This window comes from Amborella trichopoda, chromosome 13, assembly GCF_054954075.1.
Source record: "Amborella trichopoda isolate Santa Cruz 75 chromosome 13, AtrichopodaSantaCruz75HAP2 v2.0, whole genome shotgun sequence".
In the NCBI taxonomy this organism is placed as follows: domain Eukaryota; kingdom Viridiplantae; phylum Streptophyta; class Magnoliopsida; order Amborellales; family Amborellaceae; genus Amborella; species Amborella trichopoda.
Genome location: NC_142348.1, coordinates 13,300,513 through 13,315,976, shown reverse-complemented (window position 1 = coordinate 13,315,976; position 15,464 = coordinate 13,300,513). Strand labels below are relative to the sequence as shown.

At 39.8% G+C, this 15,464-nt stretch overlaps 2 long non-coding RNA genes across 9 annotated transcripts; one reads left to right on the top strand and one right to left on the bottom strand.

Annotated features, from left to right (window-relative positions):
* The first annotated feature begins 617 nt into the window (after positions 1–617).
* LOC105420732 (uncharacterized) lies at positions 618–5,230 on the top strand. Of its 3 annotated transcripts, XR_016048179.1 has the most exons (7): positions 716–1,085; positions 1,646–2,192; positions 2,408–2,669; positions 2,860–3,095; positions 3,979–4,021; positions 4,437–4,492; positions 4,565–5,230. It is a non-coding gene; the product is annotated as an uncharacterized LOC105420732 (long non-coding RNA). The 3 variants fall into 3 exon arrangements; XR_016048178.1 differs by lacking the exons at positions 3,979–4,021; positions 4,437–4,492; positions 4,565–5,230 and having other exon boundaries at positions 618–1,126; positions 2,860–3,250; XR_016048177.1 differs by lacking the exons at positions 3,979–4,021; positions 4,437–4,492; positions 4,565–5,230 and having other exon boundaries at positions 709–1,085; positions 2,860–3,250.
* Positions 5,231–5,463: 233 nt separating this feature from the next.
* LOC105420733 (uncharacterized) lies at positions 5,464–10,416 on the bottom strand. Of its 6 annotated transcripts, none has more exons than XR_016048627.1 (5): positions 10,120–10,416; positions 7,520–9,419; positions 7,238–7,300; positions 6,590–6,813; positions 5,464–6,359 (listed from the first exon to the last, which is right to left on the bottom strand). It is a non-coding gene; the product is annotated as an uncharacterized LOC105420733 (long non-coding RNA). The 6 variants fall into 6 exon arrangements; XR_016048625.1 differs by lacking the exon at positions 7,238–7,300 and having other exon boundaries at positions 7,520–8,957; positions 9,219–9,419; positions 10,120–10,400; XR_016048623.1 differs by lacking the exon at positions 7,238–7,300 and having other exon boundaries at positions 10,283–10,407.
* Positions 10,417–15,464: the final 5,048 nt, after the last annotated feature.

Sequence of the window (15,464 nt, the reverse complement as noted above, 5' to 3'; positions counted from 1 at the left end):
ATAAAAAAACTAAAAATAAAAGACTTTGACACATCAGATCTAAAATCAAACAATGAGTGGCTCTCTTGATCAAAATTAGACGGTTGGATGGTAGGAGGAGGATATAATTTCTATGCTTTAGGGGAAGCATAGAAACCTTTCCTCTATATATATATATATATATATATATATATACACTATGAGACCCTTTCCCATATATATATATATATACACTATGAGACCATTTCCCATATATATACATATATACACTATGAGACCCTTTCCCATATATATATATATATATATATATATATATATACTATGAGACCTTTTCCCATATATATATATATATATATATATATATATATATATATATATATACTATAATACCCTTCCATACCTATGTATGTAGGATCCCAAAGGATTACCATTAAATTTTACACATATATCTATAAATTTTATAACATTGATGTGAGACTTGACTTTTCTAGAAATTTATGTTAAATTTAATGGTGATCCTTTAAAATCTTACATACATAGGTGTGAGATAGTCTCCTATTATCATTACTTTTATATATATATATATATATATATATATATATATATATATATAGAAAAATCTTCCCTACAGGCAAAAAGCAACAGTAATCTGGCCACACCACCATCCACCGTCCGTTCAAATTAATTCAAAATAACGGTTGAGATATGCTCCAAAACCCTGCACGCGAAAGGCTGTGATGGAATCAAAAGCTTCAAACCTATTGAAATTTCACGTTCTACGCTCCTCTGCTCTGCTAACCTCTCTTCTCTCTCGTTCGCCTTCTCTACTGCTATGCGGAGATCCCCTCTCTCCCGTGGCCCTCTCATCTCTCTACGCTGCTGCCCTCACGCCGTCTCATCGGTCGCCCCCTTCTCTCAAGGCCTTTCTCTCTCACCAGCTGCTTTAGATAGAGAAGAAACCTTCTTCATGAAGGAAACCCAACATGTTTTAGTTATCTCTTTATTACGATTTTGCATATCATTTTTCCTTTCGCCATTGATATATGGAACGCGAGCTCTCCATCTCTCAGTCTGCATTAATTCAGTTCGTATCATTTTTAGTCTTGGTATGGATTTTTTGGTGTGCCCTTTTACCCAAATTTTTCTGGTTAGTTATCTCTCTATTGCGATTTTGCATATCATTTTTCCTTGTACCATTGATATATGGAACACGAGCTCTCCATCTCTTAGCCTGCATTAATTTAGTTTTTATCATTTTTAGGCTTGGTAGGGATTTTTTTTGTGCCTTTTTACCTAATTTTTTTTCTGAATTCAATCATAAAAACAGAAGAACAATGGTTCAGTTGGATTTTATTACTTTCTTTTATCATTGATTCTGAAAGAAAACTTCACTAGATGGTTATAAATGGGTTTCACTGCACAATTTTTATTGTTTGGATCTATAACTTGAAGAAGTTGCAATGAATACTGCTGAATGCTCTAATAGAAAAAATAATGCCTGACTTTCAATTGAAATTTTAATACAATTATTTGGTTTTATGTCATGCTTTTATTCTCTATTTCACAATGCAACATTTTTTTTATTTTTTAAATTAATTTGGGTTCAGTATTCATTTCCCTGTTGTGTGATTTTTTTTGATGGGAATTTGAATTTGGTGATGACCAGGTAAAATGCGTCCATTGATAATTCAATACCTTTAAAAATGTTGATAATTCAATACCTTTAAATATGTTGGTAATACCATTCAGCAACTAGAAAAGGAATTATTTGAAGCATGAAACTCAGCAGCTGGAGTAGTTGGAGCTACTAGAAGAACACAAGAGCTGCTAATGATGAACATTGAAGCCAACCGAAAGATTGAGGTACTTAATAGGGAACTCACAGAGAAAGATCGAATGATGAAACTCCTAGCAAAGTTAGCCAATGCTCTTTCAAGTAAAGAATGTGACTCACAGAGAAAGCTACAAGCATTTCGTGATGAAAGCGCACAAAAACTACTTGCTTGTCAAGAAAAAATAAACAAGATGAAATGTGATGTAATGATGATGAAAGATATTGAAGAAAACTTTTACCAGGGAGTGAAAGAACCAGTCGAGGAGTTAAAGGAGAAAGAAAGTGAAATGCAAAGGTTGGAAGAGATAAACAATGTTCTTTTAAGAAAGGAAAGAAAGCAAATGATGAGCTACAAGCAGCTCATAAAGCCGCAGTTGAGGTATAGTGCTACAAGTCTTTTGGAAAAATCAAACCCTCAAAATTAAAATTTATATGTTTTAAAAGACAACAATAGACTGGTATACCTTTAATTACACAGGCATATTTGGAGGACCCACTTTTCTTCATGATTTCTTTCGATGTATAATCATATTTTGTCAAATTTTATTTTCTGATGGTTGTAACTTCTGAACTGACATATATCCATTCTTGCAGTATTTTGAGAAGAAACCAAATAATAGTTCATTTATAGGTATGAAGAGAATGGGGGTCCTTGATGAGCAGCCATGTACTCGTGCTGTAAAAGCAAAGCTTCCAAATGAAGAATGGGATTTGAGGGCATCAGAGTTATGCTCCTTATGGGAAGAACGCACAAGAAACCCATCTTGGCATCCTTTCAAGACGGTTACTATTGGAAGCATGGACAGAGTGTGTAACTCTGAATTTTGTGAATTTTTTCAACTGCATATGAGTGATGGTAGGTATTACAAAATGTCCACATCTCCATATATGCTTTCAACTGCGACATATTGACCTATTAGATGTGGGTTAACTTCCCATATGTGTATCTTCTTAAATGCTTGATCTTATTGAGACATTAATGAATTCCTTTTAGTTTGTTTTATATCATGCTTCTGATTTCCTGGAAAATTCTGGTGATGGTGCAGGAGGTCATCGATGAAAATGATGACAAGTTGAGAGAACTCAGAGACGAATATGGGGATGAAGTTTTCAAGGATGTGGAGACGGCAATGCTTCAACTCAATGAATACAATCCAAGTGGAAAATACCCTGTTCCTATTCTCTGGAGTTTTAAAGAAGGAAGGCAGGCCACATTGGAAGAAGTAATTCATCATTTGGTGAATCAAATCAAGAACAAAAAGAGGAAGACATGGCATAGATGGTAGTGTTTGTGAAGCGTATTAACTGTTAGATATGTCAGGTTTTATTTATTGACCTAGATTTTGGCCCTACACCTTGGAGATGCTCATTATTTTTAAAACAACACATGCTGTCAAAGAATTAAAAGTTTAATGTTATCAAATTACATTTGAGGAATCAGCTTGCCGGACAAAGTTCAGCAAAGATGAAGGACTATAACACACCATACAGAGAAAATAAACCAATATGATGCAAGTGAACTTATGCAGCAAGTTTTAGGAAACAATTAGTTCCAGTTTATCCATGCTTTGTCTGTTGTCTGGATAATTGAGGATTCAAGATATTCCAATTTCAACTCAACGAACCACGGGTTTGGGTTGTTCTGCTGCATCGCCTATCTATTTGAACTTGAGTATCAAATAATGCACTCAAATTCAACTGTTACTAATAAAAAATGAAAATAAAAAGGACATATCAGATGCCTTGAACATGTAACAGCACTAACCATCACTTACTTCGGGAAATTTTCTTTTTTTTTATAGTACTTTTAGTGGTAATTTCTTTGTGACTTGGGCTGAGTAAAATCTACTTTTTTGAAGTTGACAATTCTTGGCATGGCATAAGCCTTAAAAGAAAGAACTATGGGCACCTTTGTGCTTTCTTTTCTTTCCTTCTTAACACTTCCATTCTCTAGCGATTGAATCATGTGCAAATACTTTGCTATTTCAAATACATGGCTGGTATTTCATACTGAGTGGTGGATTTAGCATCATCGTTTTTTATGATTTTCTCTGGTTGAACAGTGTATGAGTTCTTTAGTACCCTGGTTTTAGGAACTAATGACTGTGTAACGATCAATATTCAAGTCATTTTCTCTTGATCATTCAACATGAATCTTTGTGCAGTCTTCTCAAGCAGAAGTGAATCAGCTCATACCACCTAATAGAGGTTTGTAGTTCTGAGCCTTTAATTCTTTGATACTTTAGACCGAAGCTTTGAAGAATTAAAACTCAGATAAATAGTATGTTATGAAAGGAAAACCCACAAAGTTGTTTCTAATTTATAATCACTGTGAAGATGAATTCTTTTTATGGACAATGTTATATGGCCCTTAATCGATCCAAACAAAAAAAGGTACTCCAAGCTGCATCCACGGTGTGTTCCCACTACAGGATGGTTGTTTATCAACGTCCGTAGTTGAATGTCCCTGTGGGCCCCTTGACTTCGAGTATCATGTACAATAGTCCAATATCAGTGATGTGCTTTCCCTTTTACTATATTTACTAAAATGACTTATTCCTCACCCTCGACGTGCATTACTTAAATTGCAACCTACAACCTGGAGTTTTATACTGATGTACAGGATTTGTCTTATTTGCAATACCACCTTGATCAAGATCCACGCTCTGCCAAGTACAGGTTTGGTGCTTCCACATCAGGCCTTATTTCTCACTTTGCTTGAGCCAAAACTACCTCACTCCTCATTTGCAGGAAATTCACCAAAGAGCTATGCGACATTATTGAAGATTATGGTCTGGTCAATTTCACGACACTAGATATTCAGGTATCTCAAAGAGTGTGTTTGTTGCTTCCATTGATGGTGCAAGCTCGGAGGCCGGTGAGCAAGCAAGAAGGATAGTCTTGATGTTCTTAGAGTGGCTTTCCCACCCTTTTGGTCTAAAAAAATCAGCAAAGCAGCAACAAAACAATGAGATGGTGGCTCAAACATCTCACATATGGAGAATAATCTGCCATGGAAGTGCTGATACAACACTTTGAGCCTCATTTGCAAAATTTGGGAAAGTTTGATAGGCTTCAGAATGTGAGCACCAAGACAATCCTAAAGATGAGAGCTTAGCTGAGAAAACAACTGCTCAGAGTTTGTTGTAGAGAGTGTCTAAGTCACTTGAAACCAGCTCATCTGGAGAGAGCCTCAAGGACATGATTCTAGAGAGAGGGATTACTGAATTAGCTATCGAGAAGTGTTGGACTTCCTTATATCTTTTTTCCTATTTCATGAGGTGTTTGACCTTAAGTGATTTGTAAATGATTGTAATTAGTCATTGTTTAATTAATGGTAATCCAATGATTTGTAAATGGTTGTAAATGGTTGTAATTAGTCGTTGTTTAATTAATGGTAATCTTTTTTGAATGAAATTCTTTGGTTTATGGTATTATTCAGTTTATGGTTTTTTTTTTTTTTTTTTTGAGACACATAAAGAGAGAGAGAGAAAGAGAGATCTGGTCATCAACTACAATGAAACACACATAATCTTTTGTGAATGAAATTCTCTGTTTTTTTTTTTTTTTTTGTATGCCCTCTTGTGTGGTAAAAGGTAAGAACGTATCAAACGCTCGACAGAAAAAATAAAATAAAGTGAGAACTGTGATGATATAAATGCGTTTCATTATCCAAGTAAACCTACATTGCACACGTTAATGAAATACATGGAAAAGAAATAAATGTTACACATGTTACCAAAAAGTGACCAAATAGGTTATTTAGATGCCCATTTACATGCCCTCATAGAGGGGTTCTTTACATGCCCACAAAATTACATGAATATTGAATATTCACTTAACCCTCAAAGTCAACTACAAAAAAGGGTATTTACAAGTCTCCAAAATTCAAAAAATTAGTCAACTCCTTTACATTCCCCATAAATTAGTCAACTTGGCTAGAGGTCCTTAGTAGCTCTACATCCCACGTACCCTCATGGGACAGTTACGTTTGTCATGTCCACTCTTATTGCAAACTTTACATTTCTTTCCCTTTCTTATACCAAACCAAACAAATTTTGCGTACTTATTATAATAATCATAAGCTTCATCTTCATTAATAAATGCCATTCTTATTGTACGTTCGATACTTGCACCTCTTGCTAAGGCTGCCTCAGCATCCATAAGTGACAAATCTCCTCTCCATTTATTGCAACTATATCCTCATCAAATGGAAAATCATGGCAAGCTTCATCCACTATAGCCTGAGCACCACACTCATTCCCATTTTTTGAATTGGTAATGTTGAGGGGAGAGGAGGGAGATGCTGATATTGAGACATCCATGATACAAGCATAGTATGCCCGTCCAACCTCCTCCGTTAGCATTGGCATAGTAATGGGTTGTGTCGGGATCTGATCCTCCGATCGAGAGCTACTCTCTCCAATGGCCCTAAGTACATCATCATTCGCATTTTTCTCCTCGAGCTCCTCTAATGGGATTGGACAATATGTTCATAGGTAGCCGAATGCCTCAAGAGCTTTGCGCTATGGTGGATGTCCTCCCACTACATTATAACACCGAATGTTAAATGGCAAAATAACACAATAATGAATACTAAAGCAATTCAGAGAAAACAAAGACTACTGCTTATCTATCCCATTAATTATAACAGAGAAAACAAAGACTACTGCTTATCTATCCCATTAATTATAACAGAAAAAACAAAGTCTACTGCTTATCGATCCCATTAATTATAATGGAGAAAACAAAGACTACTGCTTATCTATCCCATACCAGAGATTTTAGACCCTTTCTTTCTTCTCCAAGGATCAACAAACCAAAAATGTAGGCCCGTATGCAATGGCACTTGTTTTCACTAGTCTCAAGCAGAAGATTGTCCAAGAGATACATTCAATAACCGATTGCAATCACTTATCAATTTTGATTTCCGTACTACAAGAACCTGGATGACAAGAAGAGCTTCCAATACTTGAGACAAAAGCTCATCTCGCATGAACCTATTTGCACCATTAACAGAAAGTAAGCAACATAAAACCCTAAGATTTTATTCCAAACTTCAACTTTAGGGAAATGAACATTGAACCCATATTTATTTAAAAAATAAAAGAAAAAATTGCATTGTGAAATAGAGAATAAAAGCATAACATAAAACCAAATAATTGTATTAAAATTTCAATTGAAAGTCATGCATTATTTTTTGTATTAGGGCATTCAGCAGTATTCATTGCAACTTCTTCAAGTAATAGATCCAAACAATAAAAATTGTGCACTGAAATCCATTTATAAACATCTAATTCAATTTTTTTTCAGAATCAATGATAAAAGAAAGTAATAAAATCCAACTGCACCATTGTTTCTCTATTTTTGTGATTGAATTCATAAAAAAAAATTGGGTAAAAGGGCACAACAAAAAATCCATACCAAGCCTAAAAATGATACAAACTGAATTAATGCAGGCTGAGAGGTGGAGAGCTCACGTTCCATCTATCAATGGTGAAAGGAAAAATGATATTCAAAATCGTAATAGAGAGAGAACTAACCAAAAAAAAATTGGGTAAAAGGGCACACAAAAAAATCCATACCAAGCCAAAAAATGATACAAACGGAATTAATGCAGGCTGAGAGATAGAGAGCTCACGTTCCATATATCAATGGAGAAAGGAAAAATGATATGCAAAGTCATAATATAGAGAGAACTAAAACCTGTTGGGTTTCTTCTTCTCTCTCTAAAACAGCTGGTGAGAGAGAAAGGCATTGAGAGAAGGGGCCGAGCAATGAGATGGCGTGAGGGCAGCAGCGCAGAGAGTATGAGAGCAGCAGCGTAGAGAGATGAGAGGGCCACGGGAGAGAGGGGACCTCCGCAGAGTAGTAGAGATGGGGAAGGAGAGAGAAGGGAGGTTACCAAAGCAGAGGAGGGTAGAGGGTGAAATTTCGACAGGTTTGAAGCTTTTAATTCCATCGCGGCCTTTCGCACGATGGATTTTGGAGCAGATCTTAACTGCTATTTTTAATTAATTTGATCGGACGGTGGATGGTGGTGTGGCAAGATTACTGTTGCTTTTCTCATAGGAAGACTTTTATATATATATATATATATATATATAAAGCGTTTTTTGAATAACGGTATTTTTGGTTTTAAAGAAGGTGCGATGTCACCTACATGGGCTGTGATATCACCCACATGAAGCATTAAATACTATTAATGTGCTCCACAAGGGTGATGTCGTACCTTCATGTGCATGAAATCACACCCATCCGAATAATAACAAATACATTTATTAAAAAAATGCTCTATATACAAAACAAAAATATATAATGGTTCAAAATTGGTTGAGTACAACTGAATCTAGTTCCTAATGATTTCTAGACCAACTCACTGTCAAATTGTCTTAATTAGATATTAAAAAAGAAGATCCTTAAGGTTTAGGTCATACCTTGACTTTTCAAGACAGGATAGATGATTACTCAAGAAAAATATAAATTAACCAAAATACCTCTAAAAAATTTCAGAGGTATTTTGTATATTTATGTTTTGTGAATTATTGTTGTTATATTTTTATTAAGTGTGTCTTCATGAGTAGAATGTACGCTTAAAATTTCAAATGATTTGGATTTGTAGAAAAAAAATGAAAATTTATGAAATAAGGTCGTGACCGTCAGATCGGTCCAGATTCAATCTGAACCATTGACTGACACTGTAGCAATAAGCACATGGGTTGATAATATATATACATATATATATATTCATCTATTTTTTATAAATATACGCTTAAAATTTCAAGTGATTTAAATTTGTAGAAAAAAAAACTAAAATTCAAACACTGAATATCTGTGATCGTCAGATCAGCCCAGATTCAAAATATATATATATATATATATATAATTTTCTACGCTAGAAATGAGGGGTCCGCATATGTATATGGACCGTCCATTTAAATGGACTGCTGTGATTGAATGAAATGCCCAAGTTACGTCAGAGGCCTCAACACCCTCTTGTCTCACGGGTAAAAGCGAAATCGTGCCAACTTCAAACACTCGCCTCTCTCTCTCTCTCTCCGCGAACAAAGAAGGCAGAGCCTCTCTCTCTAAAAAACAAGGTATGCTCCCTCCTCTTTCCTCCATTCTCTCCTTCTCTTTCTCTCTACAAAACAGAATCAGAGCATTAGACCAAAATCCAGCTAACAAAAATCGAGGAAGCAGGTCATCAGCATCAAGCTGATAATGAAAAGCCAAACACATGTCTTAGCAGATTGACATAATATACATCCCTTGAAGTATTAACACACAAAAAGTTCAGTCAATACAATATGTTCTAGGGAACAAGGGCCATACCAGCACCAAACAAGATATGCTAACAGGAACCTCAATACATGACTAAATCAAAGTAAAAGACATCACAAACACTTTAATACTGTGATTGAAAAATTGGTGATTTGATATGGAATCGGGCACCCGGATTGGGAATCGCCATGACAGTCTTGAATCTGGTAAAAGGCCGGGATTTGGTCGATTCAAAACAGTAAGCTTTTTTCACAAAACCCCCGATTCTGATGATTCTTCATTGAGTCCGATCAATTCTTCACCGATTTCAACCGATTCTTCACTGAATCAAGCAAAAAAAAAGGATGAACAGTTTTTAAAAAACCAATTGGGACAAAAATTACGGATTCCACATATTCTTCCGATGCGATCCATCGATTTTCCCTATTAAGGGTGTGACTGATTCGAGTCACCGATCCGTTTTTTTAAACACTCGTGCATGTATTAGAGGCATCTAACCATTATATCAAGTCCCCTACAATCTAAAAGGACTTCACTGTGACTACAACCTAAAAGGACCTCTAGGCATAAATATCAGCAAAAGCAAAGGAAAGATTCACATGACAATTCCACAAACAAATACTATAAGCATCTGTTGAAGTCTTAATAATTGGGAAAGCAAATGCTTAAGATGTGTGCTAACCATTCTAGAATCTCTACATGCCCTACAAGTCTCCGGTCTAGTTCCAGGATGAACACCGGTTCCATTTGTTGAATAAGTGAAAAACATGAACATATTAAAATTCTTAATCTAAAGTCACAGTATCTCTACAATACACATCAAGCAAGACAATAGTTCAAAGTAATCATGCCATATGATTCATAAGAGATAGAGGAACAGAGAGAGAGGCATGGAGAGAGAGAGAGATGCTCTGTTTTAGAGGGAGGTAGAGGGGAGAGAAAGAGCGGCGGAGAAAGATATGGCTCGAGAGAGATGTAGAAAGAGTAGGAGTGAATGGTGGAGAGAGAGGGTGAGAGCATACCTAATTGAAGATAGAGAGCGTACATAAGGGTTTCTTCCTTAAGCATCGCTCTTCTTTTGCCTATAGATTGAAGATAGGGAGAGAGACGGAGGCGAGTTTGCAAGGGTTTTTCCTTTTTGGCGGGGGAGAGAGAGAGAATGGAGGAGAGAGGGAGAGAACGTACCTGGTTTTTGAGAGAGAGAGAGAGCCTCTGCCTCCTTTGTTTGCTGAGTGAGAGAGAGGGGTTGGTGAGGGCTTTCCTATTTTGGTAAGAAGAGTTGTTAGAAATTTTTTGGTTCGAAAAATACTTGCTTGTATTTCAAAACCACAATAAGGTTATGGGGTTTTTTTTAAAGTGTTTTGTAGACAGTGTTAGATGTGGTTTTGAGTCTCACATTGAAGAGTAGAGAGTTTATTGAGGTGTATTTAAGAGCACTTATTCTCATGCCTTGTATTTTTAGTACAAAGATGAGAGAAATAATGCATGTGGGGAGCAGGTGGGTGGGCGTAAGGGCACTTGATAGCACACTTTGCACGTGTGAGATAGCCAACAGTCATCTAGCCGTTGATGCATGTGGGACATCCAATGGTCATTTAGCCGTTGATGAGAGGGGGGCTAGTAACAACAGCCATCAAGTGCATATAACTTGTAGCTCTTGGTGTTCTAAAATAAGGGCCTTCCTACCCATACGAGAAATATACCGAGCTTGATGTGAAGACAAACTGTCCTAGTCGACTTTTCTCCTGATTGGTTGACCTTTGCACAGTGATGTAGGTAGGAGTGAGGTCACCAGATCCTAATTCCAGTTGGGTGAGGATCCTTCTTGGGATCAGGTTGACTGTTGAACCTCCATCCAACACAATCCGGTTGATAGGGCAGGCATGTAATTCACCATTCATGAAGAGGGGGTGATTGTGAAATTTGCCTCCCAATTGCAGGTCATCTTCAAAAAGGTGATTGCCAAGCACCTACCCAGGATGGCTGGGTCCACCTCAATAGGCTCTACTTCAGTCTCGTACACTTTCGGGTTAAAAAGGGATGGAACCAGGGCCATACGGTAGTCTCTAGATAGCATAAGAGTGTCATAGATGCTTAGAAGGGCTGAAAACTTTTTCCAATGCCCAATTACGTCATATTTCACCTTATCTTAATCCAGTCACTGGTTTGGGTGGTAGGGTAGGTTTAAGAGCAGGTTATGGTTGAGTTTTGGTTTGTGACACTGGCTGACTTTGTTGTTCGGTTGGTGCAATCTGGGCTGATAGGGAGGTAATAGGGATTTGCATTAGGGATGTGGAGGTTTGAGGTTGATGTTTAGGGAAAAGTGAAAGATCATGAAACTTGAAGACCTTGAGCTTTTGAGGTGTGGGCTGTAGCTTCTTCCCTGATCTTAGGCTCATTTGCACCGTGCTAGATGGTACTTCCAAAATTTGCACCATATGGGAGGCCTCCTTGGAACAAGAGCTTGAAGATGGCTCAGACTTGGCTTGGGCTGCTAGGGCGTCGGCGACTAACGAGAATCCAGCCGCTTGGGCCAACAACTTTCTTAGGCGCTTCTGCTGCGATCTGTTGATGTTGGGGCCTTCGAGCTCTCTATTTAGAGTGTCGAAGTTTGGGAACTACCGAACTGCACCTATGAAAGAGATAGAAGAGGAGGGAGGAGAAGAAGAAGAAACAACGAAGTTAGAATGTCCGGGCAGCTTTTTACGTCATCGCCAAAATTGGAGTGTGCAGGGGGTATTTTAGGTCTTGCCCTAGCTTTGACCGTTGGGAGGTGCTTTTAGTGTCGTCACCCATATTGGACGAGTCTTGAGCAGTTGATAACTCAGGGGACGTCCACCTAATTGGACGAAGGGATAGCGCAAGTTGCGCTTGGGATGAAGTCCCGTAAGGTCGGCAGTGGAGGAAGATGCCTGAGAAATTCTTCCTCCACTGGTGGCTAAGCAATGCGGTTCCTTCGGTGAGCTGACCTAGGTGTTCGTCTCCTTTTGGATCCCTTGGGAGGTGTTTGGTCTGTCCTATCGAGTTGATGAATAACCCTACTTTGTCCATGGTAGACTTCCCAAGGCTGAGAAGTCGAGGGCTCTGAAGGGTCTAGTGTATGCTTATAGGGGACCTGTAGTGAGATTTCCTCTTGAACATGAGTGATGGCTTGGAAGCGTTCTGGGAGAACGACGCAAACAATGTGGTCTTCTTATACCTTCTTCGAGACTATAGCTTCGAACCCAGAGCATTCTCCCAGCTCATAGCCCCATACCTGGTGATATGGGCACTAAAGATTTTCTTGACCCTGAGCAAGAAGCCTAGGTTACCTGGCGGGCTTGAGAGTGACGAGATCTTGTTGGAGGATCGGCTCGAAGAGGGCTGGAGAGGATCTAACTAAGCAATTCCCTGGGCTTGTGGCTGGAGGTCTTCTTGTACTGGTAGAGCAAGGACTCGAGGGTGTCCTTCTGGGTTACCATGAACTTCTTGATGCTGCTGCATCTTCTTTGCCAAGAGCTCGTGGAAGCCAGTGCATTTTCTTAAGTCATGGCCTCGTATAAGATGATACGGATACCAGAGGTTCTAAGTTCTGAAGGTAGGAACTTGGGCTGCCTTGTCGGCTTCGACGTGATGAGACCTTCTTCGAGCATTACGAAAAATAGTACAGGGAGGACAATGGGTGCCTCATCATCCTCCTGAATTGTCACTATGTGGGAAGCCTCAGTTACCCTAAATGCTTTATTTAGCTCTTCGAGCTTTATCTAGTCCTTGTTAATAACGGCTTCGATAATGTCTTTGATCCTATAGCACTCTTGAGTGGAGTGGCCTACTCTCCTGTGATAGGCGTAGTACCTCTCGTGTGTCTCTTATCCAGCTTGTTCTGGGGTGTTGACCTCCGACAGCTAGATCATGTTTTGCTCTAGTAGTAATCGAAGCAGTGCAGGAAGTCACTCATGCTCGAAGGGTTACACCTTGTTTTGGTGCGGGATCCAGTAATCACTTCGATTTATATTTTTAGGGGGTGGGACCTTATTATAGGACTGTTGTTGCTTGAATCCATCCTCAGGTGTCTGTGCCTTGGAGAGGTTTAAGGTTTGAGGGGTGGCTTTCTTAGTGTCAGTCACAATGACCACCACATTAATCACCGCTTTTTGCTAGTTGCCTCGATTGTTGGAGCGAGAATTGCCATTGCCTCAACCGTATCTTGAGCTAGAGGGTTGCTGATGAGATCTACTATGGTGCTTGGACAGACCTTCTATGCGAACCGCTTTAAGAGATGAGCTCTGACATGGAGGGTGGATTGGAGGTCTCAACATGCGGGGTGATCTCGGGCAGCATATTTCGTATGCAGGTCTGAACTGCTTCTCTTTAAGTCATGGGAGTGGCATGATAGGTTGCCAACTCTCTCCATCGGGCGATGAACTTATCAACTGACTCACCAGGGTCTTGAGTCAGAGTGAGGAGCTCGATGGTTTCCACATTTCTTTAGACTTCATAGAAGCGCTGGTAAAATAATTGCTCCATTTCTTGCCATGTGTGCACAGAGCTTGGAGGTAGCCGATCATACCACTAGAAGACTGGTCCTTCAAGAGTCTCGATGAATTGATGAAGGAGGAGTCGCCCATCGCTTGCTCTCGACAAGCCACTTAGAAGTGAGTGGTATGCTGGTGCGGGGACATAATACCGTTAAACAAGGGGAGCTTCCCCTTTTGATAGTTTGGGAGAAACGACAGTTGGTCAATAAACGAGGGGTATGACTTTTGGTAAAGCAGCGCCCTTGCATGCCCAAGACCTTTTTCTTGAGGTCACCATGGCATCTATGTCGGTTTGCAAAACTATGCTGGGAGAAGAGCTGTCTTTGGACACCGGTGGGGAAGTTTGCTTGGGAGTTGTGTTCTCTCCAAGCTGGGAGTTGGCCTCATGATGAGGAGAAGAAGCAGGGGGCCAGGAGGCCACCAGGCGATCCATCTTTTTGAGGATGGACTGCATCATCACCTCGAACCTGTTCATCTGCTCTTATTGGGCGTCATCCAACTCGTTGTTCACCATAACGCTGACTGTTTCTTCTGAAAGGTCGGAGCCAAGTGGAGTCGTGGATTGCTGGGGTTGGCGAGTCGTATGTGGCAAGTCGGTTTGTAGGGGCTCAGCATGCCCTGACTGGACTTGAGCCTTGTACGCCGACCATGTGAGGACCGGTTCTTGACGGTCTTGGGACCATGACTTCTTGGCAGCTCTATCTTTTCTTATGATGGTAACCACCGAGCAATCTTGCACTTGTTGCTCAAGTTCTGGAATTCAAAGAGGGAAGAAGGGATTGTGAGGCAGCAGGTCATCAAGAGTGGTAACTTCAACTGCCTTAGGAGTCTCTCTAATCAGGAGCTGCAAGCCTCTCTTCTGCTTGATCTTGAGACTGCAATAGATTTCAGTCCAGAATCAAGCCTGAGACTTGGACTGCCCCATCTTCTTGAGCATGCGAGGGCTATTTATATCACCTGGAGTAGAGAATGGGTCTCAGGATAGAGGGCACTCTGGGCTGCCGCCTTAGAGTCTGTAGGCTTCTATCTGCCATCTAGCCTTTGCCCTGAATTCCCTTGTGAGGTCCGAGTGCATGGCTGACCTGGGGTGGCTGACTCAAGATGGTACACTTAGGGAAAACCTTTGAGTACCAGGTCTCGAGGTATTTGCCTGGCGAAGAATGAGCGACAGAAGAAGGAATGGGCTCATGACTCTGCCTGAGTCGGGATCAAGGAGGAACCTATGAGATTGGTGCGTGTGCACCTTTGGAGGTTGCCATTCGGTTGACTTGGGGGTCAGCCTAGGCTCGGTCAGCTGGTTCGACCTTAGGAGGCTGAGACCTACGAGCTTGTGACTGTGAGGGACCATGTCGGAGCTTATCTCTCACAGGGTGAAGCTATGTGTGGTGAGAAGTGTTGGCTATGTGGCTTCTCAAGGCCTTAAAGCCAATAGTCTTACACTCAGTGAGAGTTAGAGAGATACTGAATCTGGGTGCTTGGCGCACTGGGGTCCATATTCATATACCGCGAGTATTTGAGGCAGTAAGAGTATACATTTTGAGAGTGTGAGCTCTCAGGGAGGTGTGAGGGTTACCTCCCAGTCAGGACTATATTGATTAGAATGCATCATAGTTGATGTGATAAGCCAAGGCTTAGAGAATTCAATCGAGAATAATAGGACCGAGTATTTAAAAGAGTATTTGTCCTGTATGGAATAGTCGGCTCATGGGACATGAGCCCGTATCCTGACACGAGACCATTCCATGGCATGTGCACCCACAGTTATATGGGGAAGCCACTCTTTTATAGTATTATCTGACTTAGAAGAGCTAGTGCGCATGTTTTTTGAGAGGGCCCTTGTATTTGAGTAG